The sequence below is a fragment of the Bombina bombina genome, chromosome 1 (genome assembly GCF_027579735.1).
Source record: "Bombina bombina isolate aBomBom1 chromosome 1, aBomBom1.pri, whole genome shotgun sequence".
Classification (NCBI taxonomy): Eukaryota; Metazoa; Chordata; class Amphibia; order Anura; family Bombinatoridae; genus Bombina; species Bombina bombina.
In genome coordinates this window covers 1,152,085,238-1,152,104,009 of record NC_069499.1, presented here as the reverse complement: position 1 = coordinate 1,152,104,009, position 18,772 = coordinate 1,152,085,238, and the positions used below count along the sequence as shown (strand labels likewise).

Genomic DNA, 18,772 nt, shown 5'->3' with positions numbered 1-18,772 from the left:
ATATTTCAGGAAGCTGAGAAAGGACTTATAAGTGTAGATCTGAAAGAAAATGTTGCTAAAACCATATATCGCTGGTATTTGACCCCCATAAGAACAACCCACATGAGTTCGCGAGGGAATAGATTATGCTATAGAGGGTGCGGGGAAATAGGAACATATAAACAATTGTCGGCCTTCCTTAGCCTGATCCTAGATGAACACATTATCCTCACAATACAACAAGCTCTTCTTCATGAACACATCCACACATATAACAAACATATTAACACGTTTATCAGGATATTATGCACAATCACGAGGATCTGCATAGCTAGGTACTGGAAAACCGGAGTGCCCACCTGGACAGAAATACTCAATAAAACTCATCACACATACACTATGTATGAGATAGCATCAGGTATTCTAGACAATAAAGACACGGTTCAAGCCGTATGGTACTACTGGATAAGTAAATAGAATTTACTCAGATGAGTTAGCAGGAAGACAAATCTTTAAATGGTCAGAGTTAGATGCACATATTAGATAAACTAAAGAAAACTGTGTCGTCACTCCCCTTCCCTTCCCATACATCCCCACCCTTCCCTTCTCTTCCTGGTAATACACCTAAATTATCTAACCTCACCTCTGTATGTAATCCCACTTTTTGAATATGAGGATATCACTAGGTATGATAGAATATCTTGGATATAAACACTTTCTGACAATGTATTGATATGAACGTAGATAGATAGAGTATATATCAAGATACAACAATCTATGAGAAGTTATTTATTGTTCTAGCAGAAAGTTAGAGTAAGTAAAGGAGGCCTCTGGGCATCTATAAGACTATATTACCACTATATAAATAGAGATTTCGAGGACTCAAATAACTACAACCAGAAACCTATAGATTGTTGACGTTTACTGTTTAAATTGATCATCCTATACTCCAATTCTATTGTAAACTTACCTCATAATACACCTCAATACAGAGGTCGCCAGAGGGAAGGATCCTTGGTTATTTGATTGTTAAATAGTTATTATTTACTTCTGTTCTTTATTAAACTAATAAAAAATATTTAAACATAAAGACATGGATGTGTACAGAAAAAATGCACTGCAGCTAATAAAGAGCTGACATCTGAAAAAATGTGCTGGAGTACTGGTTTGTTTGGTTAACTCCTGGTTTGCCTTGTTAACCATCAATTAACTCTGAGCAAGTGGGGATTAATATTAACCCTTTAGTGACAGGGTGAAAGTGCCTACATCGGAACACCTGTTCCGATGTAGACAAATTGAAACTACACGATCGTGCATACGATCGCGAGATTTCAATTATTGGATCGCATCTGGGGGGCGTCCCTACAACCCTAGGAACGCCCTCCAGAACGCGATCAAGTCCTAGAAGCACAGAAGGCTTCAGGACAGCCGTTTGTTATGACGTTCTATTCCATCATAACGGCTTTAAAGCCCAGTGTAATTATGACGGAATAGAACGGAATAGAACGGCATAACGGTGTTAAAAGGTTAAGCAAGTTGGGGTTAAAGTAAAGGCACAGTCTACTCCAAAAATGTTAATATTTCAAAAGATAGAAAATCCCTTTATTACCCATTCCCCAGTTTTGCATAACCAATACTGTTATATTAATACACTTTTTACCTCTGTGATTACCTTGTATCTAAGTCTTTTCTGACAGCCTCCAGATCACATGACTTTTTATTTATTATCTATTGACTTGCATTTTATCCAATAAGTGCAGTGTCTGCCACAACCCACCGGCGTTATAACAATTTTATCTATATGGCTCACATGAACTAGCACTCTCCTGCTGTGAAAAGCAAATAAAAAAGCATGTGATAAGAGAGGCTGTCTTTAGTGGCTTAGAAACAGGCAGAAATTTAGAGGTTTAAATGTTATAAAGTATAATAATATAACAATGTTGGTTGTGCAAAGCTGGGGAATGGGTAGTAAAGGCGTTATCTATCTTTTTAAACAATAACTATTCTGGTGTAGACTGTCCCTTTAACTTGGCATACTGGGGATTAACATGGCAACAAATGGATTAATATGGCCAATAGGTGGTTTATGAGGCTTAATGGAGCACAAATAGTATATTGTTATTAATGCTTTAAGTACTTGAGATGTAAAAGTTTGTTTTTGCACCACAAATGCAGCAGAAACTATTGGTTTATTTTGTTTTTGCAATTTACTTACATGAGGTGCAAATCTGCACAAATGTTGGTTTTTGCTGCAAAATTCAGCACAAACAAATGATGTATCTATATTTGTACGGTTTAATTACATGGGGTAGAAAGAAGGCAGTGATTGAAGTCACATGGGCTAAAATAAAATGTGCAATGTCCATGAAAAGAAACTGGCAAAAAATTTTGTTTTTGCAGCACACATGTAGCACAAAGGAATGGTATATATGTTTTTACAATTTAATTACATAGGGTAGAAAGTGAGTGGAGATTGAGGACACATGGAAAATAATGTGCAATATCTCCAAAACCAAATCAGCACAAATGTTCAAATGTAAAGAGTGTGCCCAGGCGCCAGACAAACGGAGGCTAAGGTAGGTACAAAATATAAAATTTAAATTTAATAAACAATAATTACAATAAGAGTTAGACAATAATTACAAATGGCATGGATCCACGCATAAAATAATATAAAAATACATAAAAATGACAATGAAAAACAGTTAGATAAAATCCTGCAACAATGGTTAAAAATTCAAGGGTAGAACCAAAACAACACGTGAATAGTAGTGTGTATAGTGCGTGTAAATGTTACAAGTGGTAAAGTCAATAATTCAATGATCCTAGTGAAAAAATCCTAGTGAAAAAATGACTGTCAATCCTGTGGGGTAGTGTAGTGTAAAAAATCCAAAAGTATGAAATCAAGACTTAATTAAACAAACCAATGTTATTGGACGTGTCCAATTGTAGTGATAACTGCCCCTAATACTATCGATACCAGCAGGTACTGGGCCAAGATGGAGAAAGATGCTGTGAGGAAAAAACCTGTGAAAAAAAGAAATAGAACAAATGTGTTGAATAATCAAAAATAAATCCTCCAACTGAAATAAGGCTTACCAGTGCAGGTCTACGTGTTTCGGCCCTCTCTAGGCCTTTATCAAGACTGGTTTGGGATGTAAACTGATGGCCTTATATAGGGGTTGGTAACTGACAACCGGAAGTGCCCAGCAATAACCGTTTCCGGTTTGACGTTTATTTTACATAACAAAAATTAAACTCTGTAACTTTCTAAACAAAGTGACTTGTGAACATATTCAATTTAATAGTAGGAACAACTCTAAAAACATATGCGGCTAGCATAATTCACTTATATTTGGCCTCCGTATGTCAGTGACGTCATTTCCGGTGGGGAGATTGCGGCAAGAAATTGGGATCGGTACTTTATCCAATCGATCTACAGTTTTCAATAATGTTTTGATGTTCTGTATTAATTTCATTTAATAAAAGTAATTCAATATTGGTATTAAATTTAAGATTATGCCGCTTATTGATGATGATCGTAAAACACTTATCTCTATTGACATACAATATAAGTTGAATGTAGCGCTTTTGGTATAGGGCTACTGGTGTGTATGGAATACATTTTGATTCTAGCATACAGATATGTGTCAGTAATAGACTTAAGTTTTCAGAATGAAGTGCCAATAGTACTTGAGGGGAATATGAATAGATAACTGCAAGTTAAGAAAGCTAAAATAGCTATATGATAATATTCAATGATCATAATTATGAGTGTGTGGTTAAGGGGAAGGGACTGCGAGTCAGTCCTATCTTGAGACGTATCATGAATGAATGGATATCTGAGAGTCAGTCCTTTATTGAGGCATAGAGATGAGAAAGCTAGTATAGCTATATGTTATATAACATTCGTATGGTCATAAATATGAATGTATAATTAAGGGGAAGGAATGTTATATACCATACGAATGTTATATAACATATAGCTATACTAGCTTTCTCATCTCTATGCCTCAATAAAGGACTGACTCTCAGATATCCATTCAGGATACGTCTCAAGATAGGACTGACTTGCAGTCCATTCACCCTTAACCAAACACTCATAATTATGATCATTGAATATTATCATATAGCTATTTTAGCTTTCTTAACTCGCAGTTATCTATTCATATTCCCCTCAAGTACTATTGGCACTTCATTCTGAAAACCTAAGTCTATTACTGACACATATCTGTATGCTAGAATCAAAAGTCTATTACTGACACATATCTGTATGCTAGAATCAAAATGTATTCCATACACACCAGTAGCCCTATAACAAAAGCGCTACATTCAACTAATATTGTATGTCAATAGGGATAAGTGTTTTACGATCATTATATCCAATCAGACAGCATACAACGAACACACCTCTGTTTTAAGCAAATACTCCAGCCCAACCTATCAACAATCCAATCAGGCGTGACGTCACGACCAATAGGGGCTCTTGAAAAACGGCTCACTAGCGATAATTAAATAAGCGGCATAATCTTAAATTTAATACCAATATTGAATTACTTTTATTAAATGAAATTAATACAGAACATCAAAACATTATTGAAAACTGTAGATCGATTGGATAAAGTATCAATCCCAATTTCTTGCCGCAATCTCCCCACCGGAAATTACGTCACTGAGATACGGAGACCAAATATAAGTGAATTATGCTAGCCGCATATCTTTTTAGAGTTGTTCCTACTATTAAATTGAATATGTTCACAAGTCACTTTGTTTAGAAAGTTACAGAGTTTGATTTTTGTTATGTAAAATAAACGTCAAACCGGAAACGGTTATTGCTGGGCACTTCCGGTTATCAGTTACCAACCCCTATATAAGGCCATCAGTTTACATCCCAAACCAGTCTTGATAAAGGCCTAGAGAGGGCCGAAACGCGTAGACCTGCACTGGTAAGCCTTATTTCAGTTGGAGGATTTATTTTTGATTATTCTACACATTTGTTCTATTTCTTTTTTTCACAGGTTTTTTCCTCACAGCATCTTTTTCCATCTTGGCCCAGTACCTGCTGGTATCGATAGTATTAGGGGCAGTTATCACTACAATTGGACACATCCAATAACATTGGTTTGTTTAATTAACTCTTGATTTCATACTTTTGGATTTTTTACACTACACTACCCCACAGGATTGACACCACTCAATATCACATCACCTTTGGACAATTTTTGGGGGGGGTTTTCTGAGATTTTTTTCACTAGGATTTTTCACTAGGATCATTGAATTATTGACTTTACCACTTGTAACATTTACACGCACTATACACACTGCTATTCACGTGTTGTTTTGGTTCTACCCTTGAATTTTTAACCATTGTTGCAGGATTTTATCTAACTGTTTTTCATTGTAATTTTTATGTATTTTTATATTATTTTATGCGTGGATCCATGCCATTTGTAATTATTGTCTAACTCTTATTGCAATTATTGTTTATTAAATTTTAAATTTTATATTTTTTACCTACCTTAGCCTCCGTTTGTCTGGCGCCTGGGCACACTCTTTACATTTGGCTTATCTGAGGTGATAGCTAGGTATCACCACCCTGGGCATTTAAGGTATAGTTGGCGCTGGGGTATACCTCTGTTTTACAGCACAAATGTTCAATTTTTCTGCACAAATCAGCACAAACAAATTATATTTATATGTATATATATATATTTATATACTGTATATATATATATATATATATATATATAAATTTAATTACACGGGGTAGAAAGTGGGCATTGATTGATGTCACATGGGCTAAAATATAAAGTGCCATATCTCTGGAAAAACTAAACAGGCCTAAATGTTTGTTTTTGTGGCACAAATAAATGGTACATATTTTTTCATGATTTAATTATATGGGGTGGAATGTTGGCAGAGATTAGGTCACATGGGCTAAAATATAAAGTGCAATATCTCAGAAACGAAACCGGCACAAATGTTCATTTTTGCAGCAGAAAGCAGCACAAACGTAGCACAAATGAAAGGTGTATATATATTTTTTACAATTTAATTAAATGGGGTGGAAAGTGGGTGGAGATAATGTGCAATAGCTCCAAAACCAAACAAGCACAAATTTTAGTTTTTGCGGCACAAATCAGCACAAACATACTAGAAAAAAATGGAATACATATTTTTGCATTTTAAGTATATGGGGTGGAAAGTTGTTGGAGATTGAGGCCACATAGAATATAAAGTGCAATATCTCTGAAACCAAACCAGTACAAATGTTTGTTTTTGCAGCACAAATGTAACACAAACGAATGGTATATATTTTTTTTTTTTACAATTTCATTACACTGGGTGAAAAGCGATAAAGTGCAATATCTCATTAATTAAACTGGTGCAAATGTTCATTTTTGTGGCATAAATCTACACAAACATAGCATAAACAGTTTTTTTTTTTTAATGATTTAATTACATGGGGTGGAAAGTGGGCGGAGATGAGGTCACATGGGCTAAAATATAAAGTGCAATATCTCAGAAATAAAACAGGCACAAAAGTTCATTTTTGCCGCACAAATCAGAACAAACGTAGTAAACGTAGCACAAACAATTTTTTTTTTTTTTTTCATAATTTAATTACATGGGGTGGAAAGTGGGTGGAGAAGAGGTCACATGGGCTAAAATATAAAGTGCAATATCTCATAAACAAAACCTGCACAAATGTTCATGTTTGCAGCACAAACTAATGCTGTATTGTTTTTCACAATTTAATTACATGGGGTGGAAAGTGGGCGGAGATTAAAGTCACACAAGCTTAAATATAATGTGCAATATCTCTGAAATGAAACCGGTGTTCTATTAGATTTTGCTCCCTTGTCAGAATTTGCTACCTCTCAGTGCACTTGCTCAGTATTACGAAATCGCAATCTACATATGTTAAAAAGGAATGTGTGGAATGCAATGATGTAATCAGCAGCAGGCGTGCAAAGGAGGTAGCAAATTCTGACCAGATTTTTTTGTGGCCAGGGCATGCACGGGTGATGAAATCTCAGCTTATTACATGGAAAGAGTAAAAGTAACATTTATAATACATGACCTGGTAAAATAAACGCGCTTTCATCGTCGCCAATTATAAATGTCAAAATTTAAAGCAATGCAAACATAAAATGTTTGCTCCTTTAATTTACTTCCTTAAAATGTATTTTATTACACCTATGCAAAATGCAAAGCCTGCTAAACATATGAATCATGCAACTAAATTCTAGCCTTTCCCCAGTCCTTCTGCACATTCACTGGTTGCATAGCTTGTGTGTAGCATTAGCTCTGCAGTAACACTGAAAGGTCATGCATAGACAGCAGAACTCACACCTGCATTATTTGGCACAATGGTTGGGATTCAGAAATAAAAAATAAAAAAGGGTTGATCACTGGTGTGTGACTTACAATGTAACAATCTTTCAACTAGTATGGTATATTGAAAGATTTGTATTTATTTTTTTACATAACAGAGCTAGAAGGGTTACAATTTTCTTTAAAGAGCCATAATAAAAGATACTGTTTTGTAGATGTAAAATATATTTTACCAACACATTACAAGTTGAAGTGAATGTAAAGTCACCCCTATTGCTTAACACAATATTGTTAAGCTATTCAAATAAGGAGGAGTTTAATTAATCGATTTTAACAATCTTAGCAATAAATGCAAAATTATACCCTTTAAACTCTATTTTTATGCCGCGCTTCCTCCGCCCGCCATGTTGTCCCTCAATATTGAAATGAATGACAGCTACTCTAGCTAATCCGCATCCCCCCCCCCCCCCCCGGGTGTTCAACCCCTTTTTCGATACTTCATGTGCTTCTTCAGCGCATGCGTTTGAAAATGTTATCTTATACCAAAAAATTATATCTGAGCAATTATTTAGGCTAAAGAGCAAAAAAATAGCAAAAAAATAAACATAGCGGTTATGATACAGATGGGTAAAACCGTAATTAGGAGGCAGCTAATGTAACAAAGATTACATTCACTTTAATGACTTTTCTTTTCTGACTAAGCAATTACAAGTATATGGAATTATTATTATTTTTTAGTAGAAAAAAGTCCCTTTTGCCATGCTTTCAAAACACCCACATTTTCTTCCCATTGAATCCTGAGGTCCAATCAGCAGTAACTTCCGCCTGGACCTCAGCAGTGTGCACACACACATAACTGCAGTGATCATGCATGAGCTCTACTAGGCTAAAGCAGGAGAATTTCAGTGCTGTCTTGGGGAAAACGAAGCTAAAACTCTGTGCAGCTGAGAAATAAAAAAAAACTCACTACAAAGAGGTTGCCTAGGCAACCAGGAGGTGTTTCCCTTTTTGTATCAAGTGCAGAATGCGTCCTGAACTCGTAAATATGAGCTGATCTGTGTTCTATCAGAATTTGCTACCTCTGTGTGTGCATGCTTTGTATTACGTAATCGCATTTAACATGTTAAAAAGGAATGTGTGGAATGTAATTAAGTAATCAGCAGCAGATTTTGACAAGGAAGTTGTCCTGTCGGTATTTGCTACGGCTAGGACATGTGCGCATGCCCAATTGAATTGTAATTGAATGTGACAATAATGTAAAAGAAATACAAATTCCATATCAAAATAATATATATAAACATCTGGAAGACCGATTATATCTGGGATAAATTCCCTGACGGCTAAATTATCTGAATATGTGGATACTTTCTTAAAACTTATGGTAATGGATTTAAAATCATTTCTTAGGGATACACTGCAACTATTACAAAGTATTGAGGGTATTAAATGGTGGAAGCCCACATATCGATGGGCTTCATTAGATGTATCTGCCCTGTATACGTCTATTCCCCATGATCGTGGTATTGCGGCAGTAAGTCTTAAAGGGACAGTCTACACCAGAATTGTTATTGTTTAAAAAGATGGATAATACCTTTATTACCCATTCCCCAGTTTTGCATAACCAACACAGTTATATTTATATATTTTTTACCTCTGTGATTATCTTGTATCTAAGCCTCTGCAAACTGCCCCTTTATTTCAGTTCTTTTGACAGACTTGCAGTTTAGCCAATCAGTGATGGCTCCCAGGTAACTTCACGTGCATGAGCACAGTGTTATCTATATGAAACACATGAACTAACACCCTCTAGTGGTGAAAAACCTGTTAAAATGCATTCTTAAAAGGCGGCCTTCAAGGTCTAAGAAATTTGGATTCAATTAGGTTTGTACTAGAGAAACAGTATTTCTGTTTTCAAGATTAACTCTATCTACAGACCAATGGCACTGCCATGGGGACAATTTTTGCACTTAATTTGGCATATATATATATAGTACTTTGAAGATAGAATGATCTATGGCAACAATAATATATTGATAATTTGGGAAGGAGATGAAAACCTTTGGTCCGATTTTGTAATGAAACAATCAGAATGATATGAACTTGAAGTTCACACAAGTTGGAGATACACATTAAATTAACTTTTTAGTTTGTGTTTTTGTTCTCAGTAGATGATAAGGTGTATAGTAAACTACATAGAAAAGAGACAGACACTAATGGGTATCTGGACGCATATAGTGCCCATCTTCCAAAATGGATAAATAATATTCCATATGGCCACTTTCAACGTACAAGACTAAATTGCACTTAAATGGAAGATTTTGAGGAAGAATCTGAGAGATTAAAAACACAATTCTAGATAAAAAATCAGCAACGCGTTTCTCAGCCAGGCAAGGCTGTTTCATCAGGCCTGATAAAACAGCCTTGCCTGGCTGAGAAACGCGTTTCTGATATTTTTCTTTTTATTAAAGTAGGTTATTACTTACCACTTGCTGCCTGTCCTTCATTTTTTATTTTTTATAACTCTGATTTTTTTTGGATCATACATATTCATTATATACTCTGTTCCAACGATACTAGGCCATATAGGCACCCTCTTGTGTTTTATACCACCCTCTACAGGTTACTACACCTTGATCAGAGGCCAGTCTTCTGGGTGACTGCCAATTGATCCCAGACTACTCCTTCCACACCATTAGGGGTGTATTACTAAATGTGAGTGAAATCATCAGCTGAACTTTGACTCCTATTACCCTACAATATTGGGCCATGTGGCGCTTCTGTTCTTCTCTTTCTACTACAGATTACTGATATCAGTGGCGGCTGGTGAATTTTTAGGATGGTGGTGCACAAGACTCCGCCCCTATGAGAAAGCCACGCCCCTTTGAAAAGTCACATCCCTTTGGAAAAACCACGCCCCTTTTAAACAGCCACACCCCTTTGAGAAAGTCACGCCCCTCAGATGGCCCCACCCATTTGAACCAGCAGTGTTTTTGGTCATCATCTTGTTGAAATACCCAGCCCCTGGGCCCTGGGGTAACTTAAACTAAAGTTTGTGACTGATTCCTCAACATTATTCTCAAGTATCTGCTGATATTGAGTGGAATCCATGAGACCCTCAACAAGATTCCCAGTACAGGTCTTTGGAGGTGGTCTGTGGGCTGTTTTTGACCGTTCTTATCATCCTTTGCCTATCCGATATTTTACTTGGCCTGCTACTTCTGGCCTTAACAAGAACTGTGCCTGTGGTCTTCCATATCCTCACCATGCTGACTATGTTCCTCACAGTGGACACTGACATCTTAAATCTATGCAATAGCTTTTTGTAGCCTTCCTCTAAACCATGATGTTGAGCAATCTTTGTTTTTAGGTCATTTGAGAGTTGTTTTGTGGCCCCCATGTTGCCACTCTTCAGAGGAGAGTCAATTGGCCACCTTAAAATCTTTTCTCATGATTGGATACACCTGTCTATGAAGTTTAAGGCTTAATGGGCTCACCAAACCAATTTTGTCTTCCAATTAATCAGTGCTAGGTAGTTACAGGTATTCAAATCAACAAAATAACAAGGGTGCACAAATGTATGCACCTGTCTAATTTTGTTTTGATGCATATTGCACATTTTCTGTTAATCCAATAAACCTAATTTCACTACTGAATTTTTACTGTGTCCTTCATTTATTTGATAGATCAAAATGAAATTACTGATCCAAACAGCCAATTATTTATAACTGAAAATCATGGAAATTGTCAGAGGTGCCTAAACTTTTGCATACAATTGTATATGATTTCATGCACTCAAACTGTATTAAAGTAATGTACTCAGATATGAAATATATTTTTATGAAATGTAACATCAATTATATATAAATACTATGCTCCAATACAGCTCACAGGCAGGATATCTAAAAAAATATACAAAGGGAACATTTGTTAAAGTTTAAGCTTCAAAAGATTCTTTACTTCATCGCTAAATGAGATTAGATCTCTACAAACAAGATAACCATGTTACCTCTCTGGGGTGACAGAGAAACAATTCTGTACTTTAGTTCAGATATGCTCAATCTTCAGGAAAGTAAGTAATTATCCCTTGTATGATATACAAATGATGAGACTAACAATACTTTTGAAGGTGTGAATCCACATATACGTCTGGAAAGGTTTTCTAGCTCAGAATCGATGCAAGCATATAGAAGACAAAATTTCATATGAAATGACTTGTACCTAATTTTCATATAGTTTTATATACTCCTATACTTTATTAAGGAATGACTTCAAATATGGAATATATTTATATTAAAGTGGGATAATAAGGAAATATAAATATTGTTACAATAAATTAATCACTACAGAATTCTAATTAAATGCAATGTAATATCATATAATCATATAATATATGAAATGATTAATCAATTGATTTCAAATAGTTAATAGTATAGCTGATTATTAGTATCATACTAAGTATTAAATTACAATCCTTTTAAGTCTCCCAATATTTAATGAATCATCGCGTTCATCATGTCCTCGAAGTGAAAGCTCAAATGCGCCGGAAAATAGAATACAATTCATAATTTTGGAAATAACATAACGATTTGTGGTTACTTGATCATTGTGTTTTTTAACATTCAAACAATATGCACTGACAAGTTGTTGGCGAATATCAATCCTTCATAGCAAATTAAACTCTAATGGGGAGTATAAATGTGATTGGTAGCAATTATTTATATTTTTGGAGTTAAATGTGATAAATCGGCGACACCATAATTCACCCAACTTGAATCACCACTTTGTTTTTCAAACAGGAGACAATAAAAACAAGATCCTGTTTGCAAAATGACTATTAAGCTAATCTCTTAAGATATTATCAGTAGGAATATATATATTTATATATATATATATATATATATATTTATAATATTTAATATTATGACCATGTCTAATATTTAAATTAATATACAAGAATCCATGCTCTTCAGTATACCCATGTTTAGTCTTAAAATATACATGCTCAGTTAAATTATATAATAACATATATTAACCAAATGATTAATCAAAGCTGCAAAATAATAAGTATCTTGAATGTACATTTATGAATATATATATTCCTGGATTTAAAGAACCTTCCACTTTATAGAGAAATAAAACCACATCTCAATTATTGTTGCCCAAGCCCCCAGTGTTCGATATTAGGCAATGCAGCCAAAGGCCGTGGCAACATTAAGATAAATACACCAACATTTTACTTTCTACAAAAGAAGATTATTTCTATTACACTAGTGCTTAATAATTAACTTCAAAGGTAAAGATTAAAACAGAATGTTGATAACTCAAGTACAATTTTTGTAAATTAAGTCAATCCGCCTGTCTTTTTTTGAGGCAAATAAATCAATAACATTTTCGGTGAATGTAGGCATGTCATTGATCAATTGTTTTTCAATTGTGAGCATGGCTAGAGCAGTCAGTCTTTCCTCAGTCATGGTGCTCCTTAGAAATGTCTTAACTCGTTTTAAAGTTGAGAAACATCTTTCAGCCTCAGCAGTTGTCACGGGAATAGTCTAAATAATTTGCAACAGTTTGTTGGTCTCCGAGAAAGTACTGTCCAAGTTATTTTCTATTACAAACTGTAGCAGACTGATGGCACCATTCATATTTCGGAAATCTGGTCTTCTGTAAATTACTCCTAGTTCAGTTTTCAGGCGATCTTTCTGTAATATGTCATAAACAGCTGATGTTTGTTCAAGAAGCTGATTTTCTCGTAATCTGCAAATTTTTCAGCTTGGAGGAGAGAAACAGCCGAGTAGTGAGTTATAAAAGAAAATCTATCTTTTACTTGATTCGTGATAACATCGCATATCTCTTTAGCTGCCACAGTCTGAGTAATGTGAATATTTTCTCTCTTCCTTTTCCTTGATGTTTCCTCTGTTTCTGATATCGTCATGATCACTGTGTCCATTCTTTTCCTTTCGTTTTCAATTGTCTGCTGGAAAGTGTTAACATGTTTTCGAATAAGTGCCGCGTCTGTTAGTGTTTTCTGAAGTTGGTTGTATAACACATCTACATGTGGCATAATATTGTGAAAAACTGAAAGCCAAAACACAAATACCGAGTCTTGTAACATACGCCGAATAGCCCCTGCTTGATTTATTGCTATTTCTTTTTTCGATGTTGACTCTATTTTTTCCATACATTCAATTAACTGTTCCCTGTTTTCAAACACTGTATTGACGGTTCGACTCTTGAAATTCCACCTGGTGGCTGAACCATGAGGTATCCTTCTTCTAACAGTTTCATCTAGAATAGCTATCCGTTGTGGCGAGTTACTAAAAAAGTTAGTAATGTCACTTAGGTTAGAAAAAAATACTCGAACTTGTTGATTCTGACTGCTTGCTTGGCTGACAATCAAATTGAGTTGATGCGCGTAGCAATGCACAAAATGTGCATTCTTGTAGGTACGTTTAATTATAGCCTGAACACCTGCATGCTGACCACTCATCACGTTTGCACCGTCGTAACTCTGGGATATCAATTTTTCGGGGTTGTCTATAACTTTTTCCAAAGTATTTTGGATACATGTAGCTATAGATTCTGCATCATGTCCAGCTGGATTAGTGAATTCCCAGAATCTCTCAACCGGTTGACCGTTACCTATAATGTATCGAAAAACAACAACCAATTGGAAGGCAGATGAAACATCAGTAGTTTCATCTGCTATCACTGCTACAAAACTTGCTTTTGAGATTTCCTTTTTTATTTGGTTCTGGCAAACAGTAAGCAACAGTCTAATAAATCGTTTTGAATTTCTTTTGACGTTCCTTTAAAAACAGTGGCACTAGCGAGATGTTCTTTTAGAGATGCATCAAGTTCTGCTGATAAGTTTATAAGACCTCTGAAAATGCCTGGCTGTAATGAATCCTCGCGTTCGTCATGTCCTCGAAGTGCAAGTTCAAATGCGCCGCAAAATAAAATACAATCAATTATTTTCGAAAGAACATAACGATTTTTCGTTACTTGCTCATTATGTTTTTTAATATTTAAACGATATGCACTGTCAAGTTGTTGTCGAATATCAAACCTTCCTAGCAAATTAAACTCTAATGTGGAGTTTAAATGTGATTATGAACAATTATGTTTATTTATTTTTTGATTTAAATGTGATAAATCGGCGACACCAGAACTCACCCAGCTTGATTCACCACTTTGTTTTGCAATCAGGAGACAATAAAAACAAAAGAGTCTGTTAGATAATTCACAGCCACAAATCCATGGATATTTATCATATACCTCGGGTTTGAATTCTCTTTTGAAATCTCTAGTTTTACATTTTGTCACCTGGATAAGGTTAAGCCTAGGTGTTGGCCTGAGCATTTTAATTTCAATTTTTCTTTCCATGGGTAACGTTGAAAAATGTAATTGCTTTAGCTCAGACACACTGATTTTACTAAGTGCCATCTTAACTGTTAGTTTACACACAAAGAACAGTCCTTTGCTGTTATAAAATATATAACTTTAACTTGGTAAGTTGCCTTGCGGCTCTTATAAAATATATAACTTGTAGGTTAGTAGTTTTGCTGTTATAATATAGATATATATATATATATATAACTTTGAGACAAGTAGTTTTGCTGTTATAATATATATATAACCTTTAGACAAGTAGTATTGCTGTTATAAAATATAAAACTTCACTTAATAGGCAAGTAGTTTCGCGGTTGTTATCAAATATATAACTTGTAGGTAATTAGCTTTGCAGCTGTTATAAATTATACAACTTGTAGGTAAGTAGCTTTGAAGCTGTTATAAAATATATAATTGTTTTAAAAACTCTGAGACTCTCTGCAATCTGCTAATAATTCTAAACTAAAATAGTGTTTTAAATAGTATAATTACAGCAGGCAGCAGCCGTGACAGCCATCAACGGGCAAGGTCAACTACAGTCTAAAACTAGTAGGCAAGTAGTTTTGCGGTTGTTCTAAAATATATAACTTGTAGGACTGTAGGTAAGTAGCTGTGAAGCTGTTATAAAATATATAATTGTTTTAAAAACTCTGAGACTCTCTGCAATCTGCTAATAATTCTAAACTAAAATAGTGTTTTAACTAGTATAATTACAGCAGGCAGCAGCCGTGACAGCCGTCAACGGGCAAGGTGAACTACAGTCTAAAACTAGTAGGCAAGTAGTTTTGCGGTTGTTCTAAAATATATAACTTGTAGGACTGTAGGTAAGTAGCTGTGAAGCTGTTATAAAATATATAATTGTTTTAAAAACTCTGAGACTCTGCAATCTGCTAATAAATCTAAACTAAAATAGTGTTTTAACTAGTATAATTACAGCAGGCAGCAGCCGTGACAGCCGTCAACGGGCAAGGTGAACTACAGTCTAAAACTAGTAGGCAATTAGTTTTGCGGTTGTTCTTAAATAACTATAACTTGTAGGTAAGTAGCTGTGAAGCTGTTATAAAATATATAATTGTTTTAAAAACTCTGAGACTCTCTGCAAACTGCTAATAATTTTAAACTAAAATAGTGTTTTAACTTTAACTAGTATAATTACAGCAGGCAGCAGCCGTGACTTTTATAACTTGTAGGTAAGTAGCTGTGAAGCTGTTATAAAATATATAATTGTTTTTAAAACTCTGAGACTCTCTGCAATCTGCTAATAATTCTAAACTAAAATAGTGTTTTAACTAGTATAATTACAGCAGACAGCAGTCGTGACAGCCGTCAACGGGCAAGGTGAACTACAGTCTAAAACTAGTAGGCAAGTAGTTTTGCGGTTGTTCTCAAATATATAATTTGTAGGTAAGTAGCTGTGAAGCTGTTATAAAATATAAAGCTTGTAGGTAAGTTGTTTTGCGGTTGTTATCAAATATATAATAACTTGTGGTAATATAACTAATATACTCATAATTTATATTTTATAATAAATTATACAGTTAATATAGCAGCAGCAAACTGCTTTTTTGAAAAAAAACTTTTACATTTTTTTGCAAAACTTGCAATCTAATTAATTATCTGCTAAATACTTAAAATATAAGAATAAAGGCAAGCAGATTGTTTTAAAAGTAGCACTCCCTAGTCCTATAATGATTGATCTAATCTAAGTATCTGGCTGCTGCTAATTAAAAAAATAAAGGTCTTTTTCTACTGAGTTACTCACTGTCTAACTGTTCAGGGGACAGGGCCCCAGCAAGAACTAAGAAGTCTCTCTCAAATTATGAGAATTATTAAGGTCCACCGTCCAGCAGGAGGGGAGCTAGTTTTTTTTTTTTTTTTAATTCTGCCCAAGTGAGTCAGTGAAAGCTCCACTAACTCTCCCTATCTTCTAGGCTCTAAATATAATATTAGTATATTACAATACTAAGTAAGTGGCAAGTGCTGCTGTGTAAACAGTGTAACTGAGTCTGTAATTCAACAGGTCAGTAATTAAATTTTTGGGTATCGTTCAGTTCTTTCACTCCTCTCCGCTCAACAGCAAACTCAACAATGAATTTTTTGCGCCGTTGATGCGGGGAGGAGCCGGTGATGACGTATCCGGCATGATGCGGCATCATCTTTGCAGACCGTGCAGCCTATCAGAGAGGGCACAGCCAGGCTGAACTTGTCTGTTCTAGAACGCCTGTTGATGCGGGGTAGGAGCCGGTGATTACGTATCTGGCATGATGCGGCATCAATCAATCATGGTGCACTGCAGACCGTGCAGCCTATCAGAGGGCACAGGCTAAACTTGTCTAGAACGCCTGTTGATGCGGGGGAGGAGCCGGTGATGTGACATGGTGCATCCTATCAGAGCACAGGCTGAATATGTCCCTCCCCACTCGCACAGTTCAGCGTGTGCGATCAAGCATCAATATAGAATTGCTTGAGGCTGGCCCAAATGCCTGCAGACTGACATAGACATCACTGACAGAGCCCTATATCATGCCTATCGCACGTGCGATTTTTTTATTAAAGAAACACACAGACACAAAAAAAATTTTACTTTTATTTTAAAAAAAACACATCAGAATGTTATTTTTGGGGGTTAAAAATAAAATATCATTTTTCCAATAGGGGGCTATTGAAAAAATTATATTTTATTCAGCATAATTTTTTTATTTATTTTTTTCTCAGCATATGACAGTTTATTTATTTTTTCTCAGCATCTGACAGTTTATTTTTTTTTTCTCAGCATCTGACAGGGGGGCACGTGTGCGAGTGTACAAATGGAGGAGCCTCCACTGACTGATATTGAATCGTGGCCTTGATCCTCCACAGATAGCTGCCTTTCCGGAAATCCTTTCACATCTGTACTGATATCATTATAAGTTATTTATGAATTTTTACACATTGTGATAATCACTGTTAGCAGGAAGTATTTATTATTAACTTAGAATATTCTTTAATACACTCTTGCACAATCTGACATTATTATTGGATGTTCATTTTTATCTCTTTATTTTTTATTATAATTTTTTCAACAATTTTTACTTTGTATATTTCTTATCATGAGAGTTTACTTTACAAACCCACTGTATCACAATTGCAATTACAAAATGATTTTATTTTTTTATATTTTTACATTTCAAGGGCGCCCCCTGTTTTTTGCGTATTTATTCATTCTGGTTGATGCTGTTGCTTTTCTTAATGCAGTTTTGTTATTGCAAGCTGATTGTGTATATAATGTACAGGTAGTACTCAAGTGAATAATAGTTCTGAGCGCTTATACCGATATTAATTCAGGAATTGAGGCTTTATATGAGCCTTATACCTTTATTGAACAATTAAAGTGGATTTTTATATGATCCAATACATTGTGAGTAAAGATCATCTATCTTATCTTATTGGTATTTGTGTTTTAATGTGGTGTGCCCACAGTGTACATAAATATTTTGTCTGGATTATAGTATTATTGATTCCCACTGTATACCAGACGTCTTGGATAATTAGTCGTCACAGCTATTTGCAGTTGCTAATATACAATTTTATCTCACTGTATGTATACTGTCTTAAATGGAAGACCGACTAGCAATTGCTTGACCGTGTATAACAATTAGAGCTGTAAAATAATCAAATATTGTATCTTATTTTTGATCAAGTCCTAGCGGTACTGGTATATGCCCGCCTAGGTTCTGACGGTTAATCCGTACTTACTTAAATACTGGTATTAGAATGGAGGTGTGTGACATATTATGCCCAAATTATAAAGGTGCTGGCTTCTAACAGCCTTGATTATAACTGTTAATCTATAATTGCTATAATGACAAAATGAGAATAGCGATGTGTTGTGATTTATACAGTACTGGTATACAGTTAATTCAGGTAGCCCTTCGATTATAAGTCCCCCTTAGTTTAGCTCAATTGCTTTTAATAAATGGTATAGCGATAGGTACATCTCTATATATTATTTATCATTGTCTCCCATCCATGAGATTTGACATCTTATAATAGATAAAATTAAATGATCACTATTGTCAACAGCATA

The 18,772-nt window shown here is 35.0% G+C and overlaps 1 long non-coding RNA gene across 1 annotated transcript; it reads left to right on the top strand.

Moving 5' to 3' along the window:
* The first annotated feature begins 4,547 nt into the window (after window positions 1–4,547).
* Window positions 4,548–18,126, top strand: LOC128641686 (uncharacterized). Its single transcript, XR_008399579.1, has 3 exons — window positions 4,548–5,100; window positions 5,503–5,588; window positions 17,480–18,126. It is a non-coding gene; the product is annotated as an uncharacterized LOC128641686 (long non-coding RNA).
* Window positions 18,127–18,772: the final 646 nt, after the last annotated feature.